The 23483-nt window shown below is 41.1% G+C and overlaps 1 protein-coding gene across 2 annotated transcripts in view; it reads right to left on the bottom strand.

The window, feature by feature from the left end:
• The window catches only part of LOC134879049 (plexin-B2-like), a 119423-nt gene that overhangs the window by 40908 nt on the left and 55032 nt on the right, over positions 1–23483 (bottom strand). For both annotated transcript variants that reach the window (XM_063905304.1, XM_063905305.1), the window contains exon 3: positions 15290–15342. The gene's annotated coding sequence lies outside the window, so the exon portion shown is untranslated. The remainder of the gene's footprint in view (positions 1–15289; positions 15343–23483) is intronic.

The raw sequence follows: 23483 nt of genomic DNA, 5'->3' as shown, positions 1-23483 counted from the left end.
GCGCTGATTCTGCGTCTGTAGCTTTAAATGCTAATGACCTGCTGCTGGCCACGCCCCCTCTGAGAGATGATTGGTCTAAAAAACATAATGGTGCTCTAGGAGGAGATCCAAAAGGGGCGGGGCTTATGGTGGTTGGTTATTGTTCTTATGGTTGGTCATTTCCCTCACACATTACCTTTCGGATCATTTGAACTCACTGTCATCCATTCAGTTAATTGGGTTCCTTCCGTAATTGCCTCGTTAATGTAGGTAAACCAAGCAATCAGTCATAAAATGAGTACAAAACACTCTGTTGCCTTTAGATCAATTAATATAGCATATAAAATGTTCTCTTGGGTCTTAATAGTAGTTTAATATTATATAAAAGTGACTTTATAGCAAAGAATGTCAAGATTTGACTTGTTTTTCTGTGTTGTCCTGGAATATCTTCACATAAAACAAGCTTTTCCATCTTTTTCGTTGCTGCTTTTTCACATTTTATACACAAAATAATTCACTGAAGCAATAAAAAGTTGATTTAAATTGAGGAAAGTACTGAAAGAGTTGCAGCATTGTTGTTTGTAACCTCTTTTTGTGTAAAATATTAACAATTTTCCTTCTTTTTTATTGTCTTTGAGTCCAGTAAAGAGGGGAAAAATGAGCGTGATTTTAAACTCTGATCTTGTGTCAGTGCAGGGTTAGGTTGCTGATGCATGAGTGTACATTGGTGTAATATTCTCCACACCTTCCCATGATCCCACACACTGATACTGTAAAACCTGATGCGCACACACACACACACCCACCCCCCCACACACACACACCCCGCTCTGAATCGAGCTGCACAGAAAAGAACAAAACTCTCAGCTTTTGATTCATTTTGCTGTCCGCATCATTCATTTATAAAATCTATATCATCGCCGCTTTGCAATCACCAAAACACTAGAGTTATAAATAACACAGTGTGTGTATCGACTGTGTGTGTGTGATGTGAACTTTTCAACCGAGTGTGTGTGTGTCTGTGTGTGGAGTTACCTATTGGGAGAGAGAGAGAAGGATTGGTCATTTTCTCCGGCCTCTATCTGATCTATCACACACTCACACACACACACCCACACCCCACACCCACCACACCCACACCCACACCCACACCCACACCCACACCCACACACACACACACACACACACACACACACACACACACACACACACACACACACACACACACACACAATTATGGAGGTATCTGCTGGTAAAGGTTACTTATTTTCGTCCTCATGTCTCTCTCCTGTAGTGTGTTATATAGGTTTTGTGTGCATGTCAATGGTGTACAAAGTCTAAAATCCCACATTTCTGGGACATAGTGACGTCACTATGGAACACTCACGCTCCCATTGGCTTTTTTTAATTATGTTTCTGTATCAAAACGGATTTTCCTGCAGTTTGCATGGGACAAACACTACATTTAGAGGAGATAAAAGGACACTCTGTGCCAAAATGTCCTTTTCTGCAGACCCGAATAACGGCTACTCTGACAAAATCAAATAACCAGCGTCAGCCGGTGAACCGTAATAAATTCCCAATCCATCAAACGGGATCATCCATCACATCGGAGGGGAAGCTCACATGTGATTTTTTTAATAAAGTACAACCTGTGTATCGCTTTCATCTCCGATCCCCGAGGTGTTTTAATTTAATTTACTCCCCATCACCTCGCTCTTCTTCTCTGCTTTAATGTCAGCTCGTCTCCGTCTACCTGTGCTTTCTTCATCCTCCTCTCTCAGGTTTCCTCCGTAGGAAACTCGGCGAGGCTCGGAGATGGGAATTAGGGATAAGGAGGTGATGTAGAAGTCAGATGAAAAGAAAGAGAGGCGAGAGGGAGCTGCTTTTGCTACCCAGCTTTGATCTCCACCCACATTGACATTATTTATAGGTTTGATAATCTCGATTGTATTTCTATTTCTCTAAAAATTCATATTAAAGCATCAGAAATGCTCCAAAATCTGCTCTCAGCCTTTGCTGAAACACTGTAATTCCCCCACCGTGGGACGATTGGATTTCTTAAAGTGGTAATTCCCAGTTGCACAATCAAGCAGACTTTATGACTCAGCATTAAGAGTTGTTGAATCTACATTTTGGTTCCATCTACGGACAATTTGAACACCACAAAGACTGCTTCAGTGTCTGTTTTTCTAGAACTGTCATCCATCGCTCTTCTACCGCTTATCCGAGTCCTGATTTTCCCGCCAAAAAGCTCACAATGACCTGATTGCATGACGAGAAATACTTTAAATCTTTGGTATCTTCATTATAAAGCTGCACAATTAACTAACTAACAAGCTAATTAACACAACTGTAAAAACAATGGGTAGAGGTGAACTAATGAAATATGATGGGAACTAAAATGTGTACTAACACTTAATCATAGCAGCAGGAAGTGAGACAACACGCTGACGCCCTGCAAGATGATTTAAAAAACAATGTGTTGACATATCTGAGAGGGAATCAGGTAATCAAGAAAACAAATGTGCATTTAAAAAGCCATTTCCCATCATGCCTCCTTAATGAGAAAAGCCGAGCCGTTTTTATTGAAATTAAAGTATTTTCCAGCTGCAGATTATTCCTCTGACTTCCATTAAACCCGCTCTGCAGGGATCCAATTGATTTGACTTGATGGGTGAGATTTTTAAATTAGAAACGCTTAATCCTCCCCCCTCCTCTTTCTTCTTCTACTCCCCCCAAATATGCAACATCTTGCTCTGTTGAACCTCAACATATCATGAGCAGAAGTTCATTTTCCCCCAGGACGGCGGAGAAATGGAGGTTTTAATGTTGATTTAAAGTTTAATAAATGTTGTTTTTATAATATTTGAGAGTTTGAAGGTTGTTAACAGGCTGTTAGCGACGCAGCAGGGGGCTTTCTCTGTCGAAAAACCACCGTTTGACATTTTTGACATGAAGAAAAGTTCCTTTTGTGAGCGTTTTGTCTCTTTGTCTCTATTTTTCTTTCTCCCTGTCGGTCTCCATCAGTTGGCTGTGAAAAGACTCTATGGGGATTCGAGACAAACGCCTTCAAAATGACAGCTAGAGCCGCCACACATACACACACACTCACACACTGTCACACACACACAATCTGCTGTACTGATACGGCTGCCATTTCTTATCACTTCAGTCGTCTGACAGCCGGGCGAGGATGAGACAGATGGAAAAAGACACAGATAATAATAAATTCAAAAGAGGAAGAAGTGCTGGAAACGAGTGAGAGAAGTCTGATTGACGGACAAATGCTGGAAAAAGGATGAAAGTGTGAGAAGTACTTCGGTATTTGATGTACATCACACTGATAAATTTAGCCAAACTCGTCTTTTTTTTGCTGACAAGAATGAAGTTTTAATCTCCCAATTACTATCTTGATTAAGGCTCTATAAAAAAAGCTGAAAGCCAGAGGACTCGAGGGATGAAATCGAGTCAAACATGCCTCAGAAATCATTAAATTCTAGCCAAAAATGTAATGTTGTGACTAAGAAATGAAGCGGAATAATGACAGAAACTAATGGAAAACTGTGTGTGATGCTAAGTAGCATTAGCTCGAGTCTATTCATAAATGGCTCACTGTAGTAGATGATGCAAAAGATGCCAAAGACACTTAATGAAAATAAAATTAATGCTCTTTCAAACATTTAAAAGCCTGAGGACTCTAAGGAGGATGAGGGCAGCACAGATCGAGTCCGAGACGCATCTAAATGTGACTTTATGACTCACAGACGCAAAAACGTAGGACATAAACTGAAGGTTTGTGATGCTAACTAGCTTTAGCTCGTGTGTAATATTGGTGGCTAATTGTACTGACAGCGCAAGTAGTCAAGTGTTCACATTTTTGTGAATAAATCAATGCTAAATGCTAGGTAAACACACTTTATTTGGGGGGGATTAACATGTTGAAGTTGGCCAAAAGTGTTACTTTATGACTCTGAAAGTGTAAAAGTGTTTCTGATGCTAACCAGCTTCAGCGCATGTCTGGTCTTAAGTGGTGGCTTATTGAAGTAACTTTAAAGTGAAGTGTGCACATTTTTGTAAGGGTCTGACTAAAGAGTGGTGCAAAGAGAGCTTCCTTAAGCTATTTCCTTTTCTTGTGGACTATAGGCTCAGCAAACACAGCGGGGAGCAGTGATTAGCCCCGTGCTGATTCCAGGCTGAAACTGTGTCCTGATGAACGATCTGTCAGTGATCACTTCTTCACCTAAAGTGCTCAACGTAATGCTCAGATATCTGGAAATGAAAGACTCTAAAGAGGCTTTATTCTGCTTTTGTTGGGGGGGGGGGGTTCCTTTTTCCTGTAGTGTGTTATATAGGTTTTTAGTGCATGTAAAAGGCCTGCAAAGTTCCGGTACACGGTGACATCACTACGGAACACTCACGCTTCTATCGGCTAGCGCTCCAACACATTGTACGCAATAAGCTAAGGGTGCGGGACATCTCTAAGCTGGTTGACCAATCACAACAGAGCCAGGCCAGCTAACCAATCAGAGCAGACTGGGCTCTGGTTTCAGACAGAGGGTGAAAAGAGTTGAGGCAGTGTGAGAGACTAAGAGCTTTTTGAAGCACGGTATTATTGTACGTTTGCATTCCTTTAACTCCTCACCAGATGGAAGCAGACTTCAGAAAGTTTCTGTTTCAGTCAAAAACATCTGCACAGACGTTCAGGAAGAAGTGGAATCACATCTGTCTTTCCGGAGAGCACGTCGGGTGGGACGTTTGAAGATATAAATACACCAGAAAAGTTTCCAACACCTGATATTGGACAACACAACAAAAGACGGCTCAAGTCTTTTCCTTTAAACTTTGTTAGGTCCATTTTCTCATTCCAAATGCTGGGTTTTTGGCGACGCCTGCTGTGAATATGGCTCCATTCTCCATCTGACAGAGAGACAATGTGGAGAAGAAGTCACAGGTGAAGCTGTCCGCAGTAACAAAGACCAGATTTGACTCCAGAATATTTGTTCTAATGAGGATTCATGAGATTTCGGCGACAGATGGAAAATTTCTAATAGGTTTTATTTGGCAAACTCCACACTGACACCTTTCTGATGAAGTGCTTCTTCTTAAAACGATCCAAGAAAAGTTTACTTTACCCACTGCCCTAGTTTTCTTCCAGTGTGTGTGTGTGTGTTTGTCTGTGTCTGTGTGTGTGTGTGTGTGTGTGTGTGTGTGTTGTTTGGACAGTTTCATCCTGGCCCCCATAAGGGTTTTATAATGACCAATTTACATAATTAACACGCTGAGGCATGGCTTGGTGCCTTGCGGTGACACACACACCCACACACACACAAAGGGTAGGCTATTTGACTCGAAGCCAAAACCAACTCTCCTCCTTTCTTGGCTTTTATTCCTCCATTTACTCTGAATACCTCCTTTCTTTTGTAGACAATATGCACTAGCTTTTTCTGTCTTTGTGTCAGAAAACTAAGTGCATCAACTAATACGCCACTGATTATATTCAGATCACGTAACATCCATTAGATTTGCATAAAAGTATGCATGTAAATATCGTAACATTTGCCAAGAATTGTCAGTTACCACCAAAAAATGAACAGAAGTATGAAAGATATGATCAGAAATTGACCCAAAACTTAAGATATACACAATAAATGTCATTTTTTAACATCCAACTACTTCTTTAGGAGGTGGTCTGCCTTAGAAATGGCAAAGAAATACAACAATTACATTTATTTGGACATACTTAAGTGTCTGTTACCTTAAAAAACTACCAAAAGTATGAAAAATACTGACTAAAAAGCACTCTGAAGGACTCATTCAATCACTTAACATTCACCCATTGTTTTGGGATGTGTGGTTGCTAAAATATACCCATAATGGACATTAGTACATCGTTAAAGTCCTATACTTTGGTTTTGTTCACTGTGTTGTCTGCCTGTGTGATATCTGTGTGACTTGTCATGGCACAAAAAGTCCTGAAAAGTTCTGCATCGAGCTACAAATACTTCAGGAGGAACAACACGACTTTGTTTAACTCACTGGGTCTAAAAGTGCATTACACACGCGCACACGCACGCTTGGTGCACGGTTTAATTCCTTGGTGCGATGCGGACTAAATCAAACAGGATTAGATGGACAGGAAATATTAATCCAGCCCAGACAGTGAATCCATCATGAGGATTAGCTATGAAAAATGGTATTTACCCAAAAACCCAATCAGCCCAATCTATGGCTTTAGCAGAAAAAGACCAAGATAATAAAAATGGCTTCCAGACGAAAAATAAATATGGGGATTATTATATCTGTACCTGCTACTGGTTTTAACTTCTATTATCATTGCTTAGAGAGGATATTTTATGCTAACTTTAAGGTTTTATGTGTATTTTGTGCCTCTACTGTGACACGTTTCCATGCCTTAATGTTCAAAAAGCTCTCGTGAGGTCATGTGACCGTGCTGTAGTTCCTTTATAGCCCAACAGTAGCTGCCTATAGCTTAGCGGTGGTGACGTGAAGTCATGTGACCGTGCTGTAGTTCCTTTATAGCCCAACATTAGCCTCCTTTAGCTTAGCGGTGGTGACGTGAAGTCATGTGACCGTGCTGTAGTTCCTTTATAGCCCAACATTAGCCTCCTTTAGCTTAGCGGTGGAGACCTGAAGTCATGTGACCGTGCTGTAGTTCCTTTATAGCCCAACATTAGCCTCCTTTAGCTTAGCGGTGGAGACGTGAAGTCATGTGACCGTGCTGTAGTTCCTTTATAGCCCAACATTAGCCTCCTTTAGCTTAGCGGTGGAGACGTGAAGTCATGTGACCGTGCTGTAGTTCCTTTATAGCCCAACATTAGCTGCCTTTAGCTTAGCGGTGGTGATGTGAAGTCATGTGACCGTGCTGTAGTTCCTTTATAGCCCAACATTAGCTGCCTTTAGCTTAGCGGTGGAGACGTGAAGTCATGTGACCGTGCTGTAGTTCCTTTATAGCCCAACATTAGCTGCCTTTAGCTTAGCGGTGGTGATGTGAAGTCATGTGACCGTGCTGTAGTTCCTTTATAGCCCAACATTAGCTGCCTTTAGCTTAGCGGTGGTGATGTGAAGTCATGTGACCGTGCTGTAGTTCCTTTATAGCCCAACATTAGCCTCCTTTAGCTTAGCGGTGGTGACGTGGAGTCATGTGACTGTGCTGTAGTCAGTCAGTCTAGAAGTACAGTGTAAAGGAGAAAGAAGAATGCTAATTCTGGTGTGTGAGTATGTGAGTGTGTGTGTGTGTGTGTGTGTGTGTGTGTGTGTGTGTGTGTTGACTAACAGTGAGAGGTGTGTCTGGTTTTGTGTTTCCCATCCGCTGTATGAATAGAGAGTCCAAGAACACACTTGAATGACATAATGAGGCACTCTCAATACTGTGTGTGTGTGTGTGTGTGTGTGTGTGTGTGTGTGTGTGTGTGTGTGTGTGTGTGTGTGTGTGTGTGTGTGTACAGAGGCCTGAACCCATTGCATTATGGGTACCAACGGGGGGTCAAAAGAGAAAGTGTAGGAAACGGGATGAAAGTGCTGAAAGAGTAACAAGAAGCCCTGCAGTTCACTCTCCCCCTTTCATACCTCTCTCTCTCTGTCTAATACAAACAGTCCCCCCTCTCTTCTTCCTCGTCCTCCTCCTCTTCCTCCTCTCCCCCCTCCAACCCTTTTCAAATGCCCTCTTTATCTCTCTTCTTCCTCCTCATTTTTCTTGCTGCTGAAACACAAAACCCTTGTAATCCTCCTGATCCAGGCCTGTCCGGAGGGGAAGGGGGAGAAAGGGGAGGAAGAAAGGGGGAGTGAATGAGAGAAATGTGAAGAGGGAGAGGAGGAAAATTAGGAAAGCAAAAAAAAGAACTCAACAAAATATCCAGAAAGCTCAACAGAAAGACTCACTGAATAACTATAGAAACATAAATAGGTGTAAGGGGGCGGGACATCTAAGCAGGTTGACCAATCACAGCAGAGCCGACCAGCTGACCAATCAGAGCCCAGTACTGTATTGTTAGTTGGACAAAATAAAAAACGTAAAGACTTCCATTGACAACCATGAAATGATCCTAGTGTAGTGACATGAAGCGAGTCAGGATAATTACAAACACACACTCCTGCTGTGTGTGCGTGTTCATGATTTCAATGTGTGTGTGTGTGTGTGTGTGTGTGTGTGTGTGTGTGTGTGTGTGTGTGTGTGTGTGTGTGATAAATGAGTGATTCTCATCAGGAAGCATGAATGCCGGCAGCGTGTGTGATATTCTGGGGAAGCATCTGTGAAGGTTCAATGGGAGAATAAAATGATTCTCTACAGATTATCTTCTGTGTGTGTGTGTGTGTGTGTGTGTGTGTGTGTGTGTGTGTGTGTGTGTGTGTGTGTGTGTGTGTGTGTGTGTGTGTGTGTGAGAGAGAGAGATAGTGTGAGAGAGAGAGTGAGTGTGTGTGTGAGAGAGATAGTGTGTGTGTGTGTGTGTGTGTGTGTGTGTGAGAGAGAGATAGTGTGTGAGTGTGTGTGTGTGTGTGTGTGTGTGTTAACAAGAGAGTACTTCTACTATTCAGACATTCTTCCAAAGCTTCTGGAACGATTGAATCAGATAATGAAACTATTTTCCACAGATTTGTTTCCTCCCTCTCCTCCTCACCCTCACAGTTTCCTCCTCAGCCTCACAGTTTCCTCCCTCTCCTCCTCACCCTCACAGTTTCCTCCTCACCCTCACAGATTCCTCCCTCTCCTCCTCACCCTCACAGTTTCCTCCTCACCTTCACAGTTTCCTCCCTCTCCTCCTCACCCTCACAGGTTCCTCCCTCTCCTCCTCACCCTCACAGGTTCCTCCCTCTCCTCCTCACCGTTTTGCTCCTGGATTTTTAATCTCCGGGGTTGTTTTGGATCTCCTGAATCCGTCCCTGTCATCGTTTTGAATTAAACCGTTTCTCTGCTGTGACTTGTCAGGGTGTCTTCTGTCTTTATTTCCCAGCATTGTGCAAAAGCAATCACTCTTCATCGTTTCATCCTCCTCTTTTGTGTTTTGCTCGTCAGGGTATTTGCAGGTCCTGAGACAGTCTTAAAGCATCTTTAACAACTACAAAAAAGCAGTAAAATCTCTTGGACGCAGTGAAAGTAAACGGCTTTAAGTCGTAAATTGTGTTTTATCAGCCTCAAGACACTATGTCATATAAAAAACCCAACCTTTTTTCGGCTTGTTACCGCCTAAAAATCCCATGAAATGCTTTTGTTACTTCCTTTATGGGTTGTCAGTCCTGGTGAGACGGATTTCTGAGACGGTTTGAATCAGAATAAGTGTAAAGCATTTAGTTATGGTGTTTTAAAATCTTATTCCAGACAAATGAATCCTGATTGTTACACTTTTGCGTTTTACATTTAGATTTGATGACCTTTATTGTTCCCAATTTGAGAATTTGTTTTGTTTTGGGGAAAATAACCAACCCTCTTTATTACCTCTTATAAGGTTCTGGACAATATTTCACTCTTAAAAGTAGGAATGCAAAGTGTCAATGTCATCCAAATTGCATAATGGACTTGCGCAATATCCAATTAGCAATAAGTGCAATATTTCTTGGAGGCAAAATCTGTAAAGCTGTAATTCTGAATCCTTAAAAAACAGACTGTCTGAAAACAAAATATCACCGGGATCATTTGAACCTTTCTTTATTCAAATGTGGATAATGTTTCCAAAACTTATCCCAAAGTTATCGCAATTTTTCCAAACCATGCAGCCATCCTTAAAAACAATTATCCTGGCGAGACTTACTTCCTGTTAAAACTGATCAAACCCATCGCCTACAAGGTATCCTGTTTTACAGGAAGTGCAAAACATCTACATTAGCCTTCGTCTTGCTAAATGCAACTTCAAAAAGTTATTTTAGGTATTTTCTGTCGTCTTTCTTGCCATTTCTATTCTAATATTCCATTGTTGGTAAAATAATCGATCATGCTGTACAATTGAGTCCCTTTTCTTTACATTATATTTCATTTAGCAGACGCTTTTATCCAAAGCAACCTTCAAAAAGTGCAGTACATAGCTTACAGTTAGCTAAACCTTGCTAAATGCTACGTATAAAAGTTCATTTATGTATTTCTTCTTATTAGTGCTTTTTCACTTATAAAACTGTCGATTCTTGGATGTTTAATTCTCTACCAATAGAAGATTTATTCCCAGTGAGTTAAATCAGTGTTTTCAGCAGAGCTCTGGGGCCCGGAGGTGTTCGGCCGTGCAGAAAACAAGGGGGAGATGTGATGTAAATACTCTGAGTGGCTTTGCTGCCTTTGAATCGTGATTGGATTGAGAAGAGGAGCGCTGACGGACTCTTATTATCTCGCAGCCGGGAGACGACGGACTGTGTCCTGGTAACACCTGATAGCTGCGCTCTGATGCTCTCTGTGTGAAATTAATTGCAGAGTGAAGGAGGTGGACTTCACTCGCCGGCTCTGTTGTCGAGCGGAGAGGAAGAGGAGGCTTTGTTCTCATCAGCGGCTTCATCTCTGTGAGCAGGACCTCCATTAAGATATGAACAGAGTGTGGCTGGTTCTATAAAGGGCTCAAAATGTGAGGTTTCTTTGTAGAGATCACAAAGAAACAAACTCAAATCAGTAGTCTCACTCCGGGGACATGTCTCCATGCTCCAATGTTCAGAAAGCTCTTTATGTTTCTCAGACTGCCTGTGCTGCAGCACCTCTTTTCACCCTCTGTCTGAAACCAGAGCCCAGTCTGCTTGGATTGGTTAGCTGGCCCGGCTCTGTTATGATTGGTCAAGCAGCGTACAGATGTACCGCCCCCTTTAGCCAATCACGTACAATGTGTTGGAATGCTCGCAAATAGAAGTGCGAGTGTTCCGTAGTGATGTCACCGTGTTCTGGAACTTTGAGATCTTTGCAGACCCGTTTACATGCACTAAAAAGATATATGACAAAATACAGGAGAGGGAAACCCCCCAAAAGCATGATAGGACTCTTTATCTACAATACCGAGGCAGACCAATCACAACTGGGCATTTGCTTTGATTGTCTATTTGTGTTCGGGGGAAATGCACCATAAGAGAAAATAGCTATTGCATTGTTCCGGAGCTTATATATATATATATATATATATATATAAGCTCCGGAACAATGCCAGTTGCTGGAAATATTTCAAACAAACTGCTGTTCGCAAGGACTAAGACCAACGCTTTCAATACAGACTCTACTTTCAAACCGATAAATCATCTCCTTTACCTCCGAAAGTTTCTTGAAATGTGAACAAGATCCAATACCGGGAAGATTTAAGTGTGTGTGTGTGTGTGTGGGGGGGGGAATGAGGAAAGAGGACACTTGTCATTTACTGTAACACTGAGTCAGTAAAGCTCCGCAGAGACATGCAGCACATGTTAAAGATGTTAACCCTGAACCTGTGACACACACACACACACACACACACACACACACACACACACACACACACACACACACACACACACACACACACACACACACACACACACACACACACACACACACACACACACACACACACACACACACACACACACACACACACACACACACACACACACACACACACACACACACACACACACACACACACACTTTAAGCAGTAAGAAGTGGATCTGTTAAAGCCATCAGAAACAGGGAGGGTTCCTGCTGTTGTCCATAAAAGCTCAAATGTAGCAGACAGCTCAGACATTTTGCTTCACTACCTCCCCCTCCTCCCCCCTCCTCCTCCCCCTCCTCTTCCTCACTTCTTCTTCCTCTCCTCTCTCCAGACTTCGAGCACAATAGAAACGAGCTGCAGGTTTTTCTGATTCAGCTACTTCTCAGATCAAAGGAGGCCAACAGGCGACTCCTGGCTTAGGAACAACTGAACGCTGTGGACCACAAAAGTGACGAGAAATACATTCAGAGACTTCCAAAAAAGGCAAACTTCAAGAGAGGGTGCTGCAACTACGGGCCAGCTCTTAACACGGGAAACAAAAGCAAGGAAACGAGGAAGGAAAAAGACTTGAATGAAACCCGAACAAGCAGCTTATCTACAATAAATCACGTATTCACCAATTTATGATATGGGGTAGTAGGGTGGGTGAGGGAGGGAGGGAGGTAGGTAGGTAGGTAGGTAGGTAGGTAGGTAGGTAGGTAGGTAGGTAGGTAGGTAGGTAGGTAGGTAGGTAGGTAGGAAGGATCGAATAGGAAATCAGTATCAGAAATATGGCCAAACTTGAACCAGATGTTCCTCTGACAAAACGTTTAAAGAGAAGAAGAACGTCCCGATGAAAAGCTGCATTTGGCAAATAAAGGACAGGAAAAGCTCACTGCTAAAAAAAAAATATGGAGTCCAAACAAAGAGCAGACCAACTCAGAGCAAAAAGAAAAGAGTATAAAGCTTCTGCTGGCTAACACAGAAAAGAAAATACAAAAAACACATGAGCATTCACCCACGCCCTCCAAAACACACACAGTCTCTCTCACACACACACACACACTGGAGTACTGGCAGTGAGGCTGGAGTATTCCATCTCACCACACTCACATAAACACAGCACCATTGGCAGCTGATCAAAGTCGCTTCAGTTCATCAACTCTCCTCTCTCTCTCTAACTTTTCTGTCTCTTTTCTGCATTTTTCTTTAGTGCTTTCTTCTCGTTTGGCTTTCCTCCATCGATTTAAACTTGGTTTCCATTCTCTTTTCTCTTGCAGTGTTCCTTTCCTGCTCCTCGATCTGCAGAGCTTTAGAGAGATGCATTTACATTGACTTTGAACAGAGGTGGACGAACTACGCAGAACTTCTTAGCAGTTATTCGAAACTGTAGAAACACTCGGTTACAAACACAAGGCATGCACACTGATTGACCCGAGTCCAAGTCTCAACTCACTTGGGATTAGTTTTAGGATTAGATTTTTATTTGTGAGAACAGTTGAGTATAAGTGAGGGAAATGGAAGAAATACTAGAGTTTATACGAATGCAATTTGCACCACTTCTTACAGGACAGACGTGCAAAGGCTGCGGGAAATCAAAATAAAGTCAACTTGGGGAAAGAGAATAAAATGGAGCCGAGTAGCAGTTGGTTCAACTCAAATCTAATTGTGCCAGACACACACACACACACACACACACAAACACACACACACAAACACACACACAGCGTTGTATTTGCTTTCCTAAGATCTGAGAGTGACAGGGTTCAGGCGGGGAAGAAAATGAAGCTGTTATGGAGCGAGAACCATTGACACGTTGGATAACACAACGGAGGAGGAGGGGAGGAGAGACTGGAACCAGATGATGGGTGGACGACAGAAGGGGAAGCACACACACACACACACACACACCCACACCCACTAATAGTGACATGCTTTGAAGCGAGTCGACAGATCGGACGACCGTTCAAATCAGGTCACACTCGTCTGGCCTCAGCATGAGTTTCTGAAGGTCCACACACACACACACACACACACACACACACACACACACACACACACACACACACACACACACACACACACACACACACACACACACACACACACACACACACACACACACACACACACACACACACACACACACACACACACACACACACACACACACACACACACACACACACACACACACACACACACACACACACTTCAGTCGAAAACACTCGTTAAATGTTGTATAAACTGGGTGAAGACATGCATTGTTTTCCAGCCTTGCAAATGAATGAAATGTCTGCAGGGTGGGAGAATCTTCTGACAGAATACAGGAAGTTGAAGCGAGAAATAAATGGACAAAATAGCCCAGAAACTGAGCCGCAGGTATTAAAACCATTAACCTGGCAGGTAATCTGTCCCCCCATCTTCCTGTGTGTGTGTGAAAGAGTCTCCCAGACATTACAGGAGGACCCAAATGGAGTCAAAAGCGTCCTTCATCACGTTAATGTCACCGCACATTAAGAGTACATGATAATGTGCAGAGAGGCCGTTAGCGCGTTAATGCTAAAGCGTGCTAAATGCCTTTCTGGAGGATGGAGGGGCATTCAAACTCTTGATTGCAAAAGTCTCCACAAAAGGAGAGGATAAGCAATAAGTGATGTGCAAAAACACCATGAAGTCTGTAATATGACAACAACACGTCACGGCTTTAATGGTATTCTGGTTTCTTTGGAATAAGTCGTGAGAGAGAAGAAGCAATACTACGAAGATGGAGAGATTATGTGCTTTATTCTGGCTTAAGTTTAGGGAACAGTTGCAATTAAATATTATTAGACTTTAGAGTTGTGGAAAAACAAGCCAGGAAAGCAAATACCTTTTAAAGTGTGGTTATTTTCTGTCAGATTTACCTGTAATATAATATCCTAAAGGGAGATGGCAAGAGAAAGGTAGCTAATATTTCACAGAACTTAATCAAAATATCTCCATCATCGCTCAATTATGATCTCTGAACATAACGGGATATCTGTGGTTTAAACTCCAGGGAAAAGTTTCCAGAAACAGGACAGTTTTGGAGAAATGATGCACAAAGTCTGCAGGATATTTCCATTAGAACACGTGCATTTCTCTCCGTGTAAACATAGCTTTAACTACGTACTCAAACTGCAGCTTCACCCAGTTTAATATTGCAGTGTGTATCCATTGCAAACAAGTGGTATTGGGATGGGTTCCTTTGTACTTCAGTGCAGGGTGTGGTTAACAAACCAACCTGACACACCCTGCTGCGAGGAGACAATCAAGCCACGTTTTACATCCTTTTCAAACTCTGATGTGGACTCACAGGAAAGCTGGATTATATGGGGGGGATAGGCCTCTGCACACAGGTTTAACACACAATAAACCGGAAGCGCATTTGGAACGTGAAAAACAGTCGGTGTATCGGCACAGTATAATAAAAGTAGAAAAGCAGCAAATAAGAGACGGAGAGAGAAAGGTGTGTGTAGGGTGTCAGTAATTGGCTGATATGTGAGACGTGTGGGTGTGTGTGTGAGGGGCAGCAGGGTCTCAGCAGGAATTCATTTCTTTAAAAACGGCCTGAAGCCGCCAATTAACCCATTCACCCAAAACCCCCAAACACACACACACACACACACTGGTATTCCCAAAACCACACAAGACGCCGCCAAAACAAACAGCCAATGGCATTCATGGGGACCCACAATGCTTTGCGATGACAGACTGAAAGATGATAGCCTGTGAAAAGGGAGAAAGAGAAAGTAGTCTGACAAGCACGGGAAGAAAGGAGCGGTTCTTCAGAGCTGGAAATAGGGGTTTTTTTGGGAAGAAATTCAGGATGAAAGACAGAGGAAGTGGTCATAATGGTTCTTACCTGTTCAGCGTTCAGGCCTGTGGATCTCTGATGACATGAACCACCTCGCTATCCTGGAGAAACACAAAGAATATGTTAAAAAAACTGATAGTCAAAGTTTTAAGTCGTTTTCTACTTTAACAAATGTGTGTTAAAGTCCTCAGAATAAAAGTTCTGCATTTCAAATTGAAATACATACAATTTAGCATCAAAATAAACTTAAAAATACGAGTAAAAGTTTCAGAAAGATTAGGGTTAAGTTGCAAAAGTGGAAAAAATGCATCTAATTTATAAACTACTGTAAGCTTAATCTAAAAGATCATTCATATCTGTATTACTAATCCAAATCTGCTAAAGTACATGAGGTTATAAAACAAATGAAGGACTGTATACGGTACGCTGTTGCTTTCAAAATGGAGTGGAATAAAGTCTCTCAAATAACTACGTATAATAGAAATCCTCAGGTGTGTTTTCATGACTATTTAAGGTCCATTTGTTGGTTTGGAGCCGGAGTGTTTGGTAATCTGATATCCAAAAACAAAGCTTGGATTTGTTGAAACTCTCAGGTTACACGAACCCTAACCCCTTTGGAAAGTGGAATATGTTGTTAAATAAGTAACTGCAATGCATATCTTTTCAGGGATTAGTGTGAACTCAAACAAACCTCCTGCTGCAGAACTCGCTGTAGATCACAGTGAACGCCGGGCTGCTTATTTCCCAGAACAGTGAAGTTAATTAAATGTAATTAATTCACAAAAACTGCCAGAAATCTTGTATTATCTCTGAGAGAGAAGAGCATATTACCGTCTGGAATAATAACAAAGAGCCGGCGCTCCCTTCATCAGCGCATGAATTAAACTAAAAGACATTTGTGATAATACAAGAGGGAGAGAGTTTTCCTCTCATAACGGAAACGCTTAATGCTTACAGGCTCCAAATATAGGGACTTTTCAACGGAGATAAAGGACGGATCAATTTGGGGAGTAATCTTCATAATGAGACAGAAAGAAAGAGGGTATAATGAGCAAAGAGAGCAGAGATACAGCTAACAGGTATCTTTAACTTCCTTTCATTCAAGGAAAAAAGCTATTCAGATAATTAAACTCCAGTAAGGAAAGGTCCTGCATAAAACCAAACCAGAGTTAAAGTTTTACCAGCAAGACGCACGAAAATATGTAAATTCAAACGCTCTCTCTCAGTGTTTAACGATTAAATATGATTTTTCGGGATGAATAATAATGCTGCATTAATGTGAACGTTGCATTTTAACGCTTTAGATATTTTTTAGTTATTTAATTTCTTTATTTTTTCATCTTTATTGCACTTTTTTCAGATTCTATCAGCAAAACCTACATAAATATGTTCAAAAATGTCCCAGTCTGGGATTAATTAAGTCCTTCTTATGTATTTTGGATGTTGTTCACATATGTATTTTTTAATTATCTATCTTTAATTAGATTTTCCTGCAAAGACAGAATTTTAAGGATATTTATAAATATTATTTTTCACATATTTCTCTGCATTTTACTGATGTAGATATTTAAGGTACTTTTCTGTACTGTCGGTTAGTGAACCCATTACCATTGCATTTAAAAGACATTTTTCAGGATTTTGTACAAAATGTTTCAGATTTTCATGAACATTTTTTGACATATTTTGGGGACATTTGTCAAAAACCTTCAGAAAATGCTAAAAGAAAGATTGATAAAGTAAACAAAAATGCTTCTGCAAAAACACAAACAAGTTAGAAGTACAGTATTCACCTCGGAGATGTAATACATAAAAACACTTCAAATTAGTACCTGAATAAATGTACAACTCAGAATCCTGCAGAAATTCAACAAATGTTCCAAGAGCAAGGCAGTTAGTGAGGCGAGACAGTGTGTGTGTGTGTGTGTGTGTGTGTGTGTGTGTGTGTGTGTGTGTGTGTGTGTGTGTGTGTGGTGAAGTTAGTTTGGCAGCACTTCTGACAGTGTGGAGGCCCTCGGTGCTCTGCAGCAGAAAGGCCCAGATCTGTCTCACTCTATCTCAAAGAACCATATGCTTGTGGATATATGTGTGTGTGTGTGTGTGTGTGTGTGTGTGTGTGTGTGTGTGTGTGTGTGTGTGTGTGTGTGTGTGTGTTTTACATGAGTGTTTGTCCATATGTTGGAGTGTCTAACATCCAAACATCTAAACATCCAGATGGTAAAGCATCGCTCCTCACAATGTGTCCTTCCATCATCAGGAAGTAAAGCGTGAAGAGAGAGGATAAATATTCATCACGAGGGATTCAGGGGCGACCACGCACTGATGGAGCAGCTTTATCGTTATGAGTGGAACAAAACACAAGAGAAACACCTCACATTGTGTTAGAGATAAAGGAGAAGGGTGATTAAAGCACCACACAAGTACTGGGTTACAATACATGCATTCAAAATGTGAGTTTAGTAGAGCTCTTAGTTGGAAACAGCTAAATGTAGAGTGAAACGTAGAAGAGTCAGAACCTTTGACTGTTATATAGTATATTATGTTCCTCGATGATTAGAAATGATGAATCATGTTATTTATTGATGAAGTTGAACCTTTAAATAATTAATATGTGCATTTTTTATTAAACTGCTGATCATTTTCTTCATTTGGGTCGTATAACTACTGAAAACTGACTAAAAGAGAGAGCATAGAGTATAGAGGAACTTTTCACTGTGATAAAGAAGAGCGATGTGAGGACGCGTAGACTTCTTATTATTATTCAGAGGTTACTGTGTATTCTCCTCTGACCTCGCCTCTTCCTCTCTCATTTTCACTGAAAATAAGATTCAGAAACTGGCTCTGAATCAGTACACAGCCGAGAAAGCAGGAGGTTATTCTATAAATTTAAAGAATAACCTCCTGCTTTCATACAAATACGTCTGCAGTGGCAACCAAAGGTATATATAATGTGATTTATAGGGAGAATAATTCTGATTTCATATAAAAGTGAGGCAGACGGCGGTCAGACACACACAGCGGGGACAGATTGCTCTCCGTCTGACCTCCCCACACACACACACACACACACACACACACCCACACACACACAGTCTCTATCCGTCACACACACCATGAGTCGTGTGTCATGTGCCAAGAGGGACAGCCAGACACACCGCTTCATCTCTGTGCTTTTAAATACAGAGGAGGTCGGAGAGGAGAGGAGATCAGGAACTGAATCACTATTCATTTAGATTATTTTCACTTTCACTTTTTGGATTAAAAGTGAGTTTTTAATATGGAATCTCTGCTTAAGATTTAACAAAAATAAAAGGGATTTTAAAAATAAAAAACAACATAAATAATAAAATAAAAACATACAAAAATAAACAATAATAATAATAATAATAATAATAATAAAAATAAATAAAAAATAAAAGTATTAAAATAAAAATAATAATAAAAAGAAAAACATAAAAAAACTGAAGAAATAAAATAAAAACATACAAAAATAAACAATAATAATAAAAACTACAACATAAACAATAATAATAATAATAATAATAATAATAAATACTAAATAAAAAATAAAAGTATTAAAATAAAAATAATAATAAATACTAAATAAAAAAACTGAAGAAATAAAATTAAAATATTGATATAAAATTAAAGGAGGTTAAAACATTCAATAAAAAGATAAAATGAAGATTCTATATTAAATTTGTTCTCTGTTTACAGGTTGTTTTAGTCCTGTGACTGAAGCATGACTCACATTTAGAGTCTCTTGAGGTGAAGTTTATTCAAAAATGCATAAAAGGTCACACGTTCTGCTAAATCACAGCTGAAGTCTGAATTTTCCACAGATTTTATTCATAGAAAATATCTTGCATGCAACTGCACGCTCGCCACAGACTCCTCTACACACACATTTATTGCTAATTTCACGCACATGCTTGAACCTGGTTTAGTGTCAAATGAGTCAGTGTGTCCTGTTTCCAACCCTTTCGCTACACAGGTGTGTCGGGTGGGACGGGTTTATGTTCAGGTCAGTAAACTCTGTGGCAGCCGACAGTTTGACCTGCTGTAAAATAAAGAAGGCACCGGTGTAAATAATATCATGAGCGTCTGTTTCAGGCTTCATTGAGTCTGCTCTGATTGGTTAGCTGCTGGCCGGCTCTGTTGTGATTGGTCAACTGCTTTGAGATGTCCCGCCCCCTTAGCCTGTCACTTATTTTTCTAAATAAATAATAAATGTTAAACTATGCAACTCCCTAAACTTATGCAGAAGTCATTTTCAAACAGGATTTTGTGTGTGTGTGTGTGTGTGTGTGTGTGTGTGTGTGTGTGTGTGTGTGTGTGTGTGTGTGTGTGTGTGTGTGTGTTTAGGAGTTTAAGCAATTAGGACAGGAAACGGAGGCGTTGTTGCTTTGGCTTCCCCATGGAATTAAGTTATGCAGTCGACACACACACACACACACACACACACACACACACACACACACACACACACACACACACACACACAAAGAGCAAATCCCCACATTGTTGACAACACGGTCTCAGCTGTGAAACATCACACACACACACACCCTCAATTTCCTCCTGACCCATTTTCCCAAACACATCCCACCATCTCTCCGTTTCATCCCTCTGTCCTCAGACTGGACCATTTCTGCTTACACACACACACACACACACACACACACACACACACACACACACACACACACACACACACACACACACACACACACACACACACACACACACACACACACACACACACACACACACACACACACACACACACACACACACACACACACACACACACACACACACATTGTTTATGAGGCCAATTGCATGCTGGGTAAATCCCTCTCTAAACTGTTCTGAACTTTGTGAAACTGCTGCTCTGTGTCTGGGTTCATGAGGGTAATGTATGGTGGCTCTGAGGGATCAAACCACTGCTCATTAGGAACACACACACACACACACACACACACACACACACACACACACACACACACACACACACACACACACACACACACACACACACACACACACACACACACACACAGTTTTAAAACAGAGCCTGCTGAAGAGGACCGCAGGGCTTGCACAGGGACATAAGAACCAGTAGTATAATAAGGTGCCGGATCATTAAGAGCTCTGTAAACCAGTGAAAGGTTCTCTGAGAGATACTGGGAGCTAATAACTGAGATCATAGAAGGTCTGAGGAATGAGGAGTATATTAAAAATGACTGAGGTGGAAGCAGATGAGAGGACGGAGCCGTTTGTTTAACAGTCTGACAGGAAGTGTTGACTCTGGCTCTATATCGGTCCGGTCCGATCGAGGCCACGGAGACCAAAGCTAGTGGAAACCAAACGGAGGAATTCCATTGTTTACAGAGAGGTAACGAGGAGGGTATGAGGGGCACACAATCTGAGACACACAGAGCAAAAACTAAATATGTGGAAGCATTAAAGTGAACACCCTCCCCTCCTTCCGCTCTCCGTGATTTACGGCGTCACATTATCTAGAAACAAGTGCAGTGATATTCCTTTATTTCCCCGGAGACGGTTGACGGAATACCTGCCCGGCTTCACTTAATTTCACACATTCATAACGGAGAGCTGCCAAATAAAAACCTGACTCCCCAGTTTTGTTGTGCATTTAGACTTGTGTACGTGTCCTGAAACTACAATGTGGCATTTTGAAAATCACTCAAATGTTTCCAACCGAGAGTCCAAAGCATTTTTGCAACTGAAAAGCTGCAAAATGTCACATTTGATAAGCTGGAATTTGCAAATATTTGGCATTTTTGCAGCTTTATCTAGCAACAAGAAAAGAATGACTGGCAGCACATCCAGAAAACGGTCAAATATAACCTCTCCCCTGTTTTGTTTGGCATTAAGACTCTGATAACTTGCAGAAAAGGGCTGTCGCATGTCCTCAAACCAACAGGTGGCATGTTTTAATGATTTGAACGCCTCCCAAACGCCATGTTTTTTTCAATTTCAATGATTCAAATCACAAAAAGCTGGCTTGGAAATTGCACATTTTGGCCTTTTTTGTGATAAATTATAGGTTCAAAGTCACACAAAGAGTATTTCAACAAGCAAGAAGCCCTCAATTTATTTTTGACCAAGAAAATCCTTGTATGTGTTTTGCATGAAACCAAACTTGGCACACGAATTTGGAACATCAGCCAAAAGTAAAGCATTTCAAAAGGTGGTGAAAGTCGAACATGTAGGGTTAACTCCGCCCCAGTCGACGGGGAAACTAATGCTTCCAAAGTGTAGTTTTTGCCACTTTCCCACCAACAGAGGAAGACTGCTTTTGAGGAATTACAACTCAATGCAACATTCCTTAAAACATCCACCATATCAGGACCCAGCTGCCGTGATGGATGGCTGCAGAGGTGGAGGGCAAACACATCTGGTTTTGCTCAACATGATGGATACCCCTCCCCCTGGGAGTCGGAGGGAGGAGCAGGAGGCTGGATGGTAATGAACCGGTCAATCATCAGAACCGTGTCCAGAGAATCACAAGTATGAAGTGTTTACCATGTCAACGAAATACCATTCTGATGCAACCAAAGGGAGTGTTGTTGACCGACACACATTTATGACTTTTCCATCACTGTCCATTATTTTTACTCTCAACATATTTCCAAAAACCTCTGAGCATTCTTTCCCATTTCCTTGACGAAATGAACATCCCAAATTCTTGTGGCATTCCAAGAACTCCTTAAAAAACTAAAGGAGGGGAGATGATTCATCCCTGCCCTGAAACCAAAACAAACATTAAAGATGTTCTGCTTGTGATTCATGATTTGGCCACATACCCTGTTCTCAATGGGCCATGGTACCAATGGACTTCTCCAGTCCAGTGTGATGTTGTAATTCAGATTAACGTTAGCACTGCATGCGGGGGGGAAAAACAGCTTTCTTATTAGTTTGAGTCACTAAGGAAGAGGATCCAGAGAAAGAAATCAAATAAAAAAAGGAAATTCTGAAAAAATATTCAGAATTAAAAAAAATCCAAATGTTGGAAAAAAAGTCTGAATTTCAGTTTAAAGGGACACTGTGTAAGACTTTCACTAGCTAATTACCGAAATGTAAGATACCCATTCATAAATACAGTCTTTTTAAACCCATTTCACATCTATCCCGAAATCTAAGTATTCTGTTGTACTTAGATATAGTCAGTTTTACCTACATACAAAGGGGATCTTCCCCATGGCCCGCAGCCATTTTGAAAGTACAACCTCCTCTGGGGGACATACAGAATTTGCAGCTCCGCCTCCGGCGTTTTCCTAATGACTAGTCACCGCGCGTTCGGGATCGTAGCTACTGAACAAAAATGCAGGACCACACATACTCCGAGCGGCATGAGCAACCAACTCCTTTATCCAAGAGAAAAAGAAGAAGGACTCTCGACACGGACAGAAGTCGAAATACCAACAAGAGAAGAGTAAATATAGGATATTCTTTCCAAAGGTGGAAAGATCTTATGCAGCAGAGAGGGGTTACAAGAAATGCTGACTTCGCAGCGTTGCTTCTGGACAAGTAGGTCAACATGATTTGTATAGGAATTTATATAGGATTAAGTTTAGGAATAAACTGTACAAAAAACTGACCCGATTTGTTGTTGAAGAGGAGGACATCTTGCTGTGTCGCGCAACTGTGCTGTTACTGCTACTGCTAATACCGAACTAGCAGGTTTTATATCAGTTTCGAAACCGGAAGAAGTTTTGTGAACTTCGAGAGTCGCCGTAGTCGGTTTTGGCCAAAACCGTAGTTGCAGTACCCTTTTTGGCCACTTTGGCGCCTTTTTACACAGTGTCCCTTTAAAAAAGTACTTCTTTTTAAGTCAGAATTTGGAAAAATAATCAGAATCTTGTAAACATTCAGAAAAACATAATTTGGGAAAAGTCAGATTTCAGAAAAAAAAGTCGAAATTTTCCAGAAAGAAATGTTTACATTTTTTTAATCAGAAAAAAATTCTCTCTCTTGAATTATTCTGACATGAATCTGCTTATTAACGATAAAAAATCCTATGAAATGCGACAGTTAAAATCTTAAAAAGCCACACGGGGTTACAGGGTAAAATATCACCTGCTTCCAGTTTGACTTTTCTTAATCGCTAACGTCTATATTTAGAAGTGAACCCAACCCCACACTCCCCTCCCCCCCAGAATCTCCATTTAGCTTAATCGAGCAGAGACGCAATACATAAAAAATAATATTCCCAAAC

The sequence above is a fragment of the Eleginops maclovinus genome, chromosome 17 (assembly GCF_036324505.1).
Source record: "Eleginops maclovinus isolate JMC-PN-2008 ecotype Puerto Natales chromosome 17, JC_Emac_rtc_rv5, whole genome shotgun sequence".
In the NCBI taxonomy this organism is placed as follows: Eukaryota; Metazoa; Chordata; class Actinopteri; order Perciformes; family Eleginopidae; genus Eleginops; species Eleginops maclovinus.
This window is presented reverse-complemented; position numbering and strand designations above follow the sequence as displayed.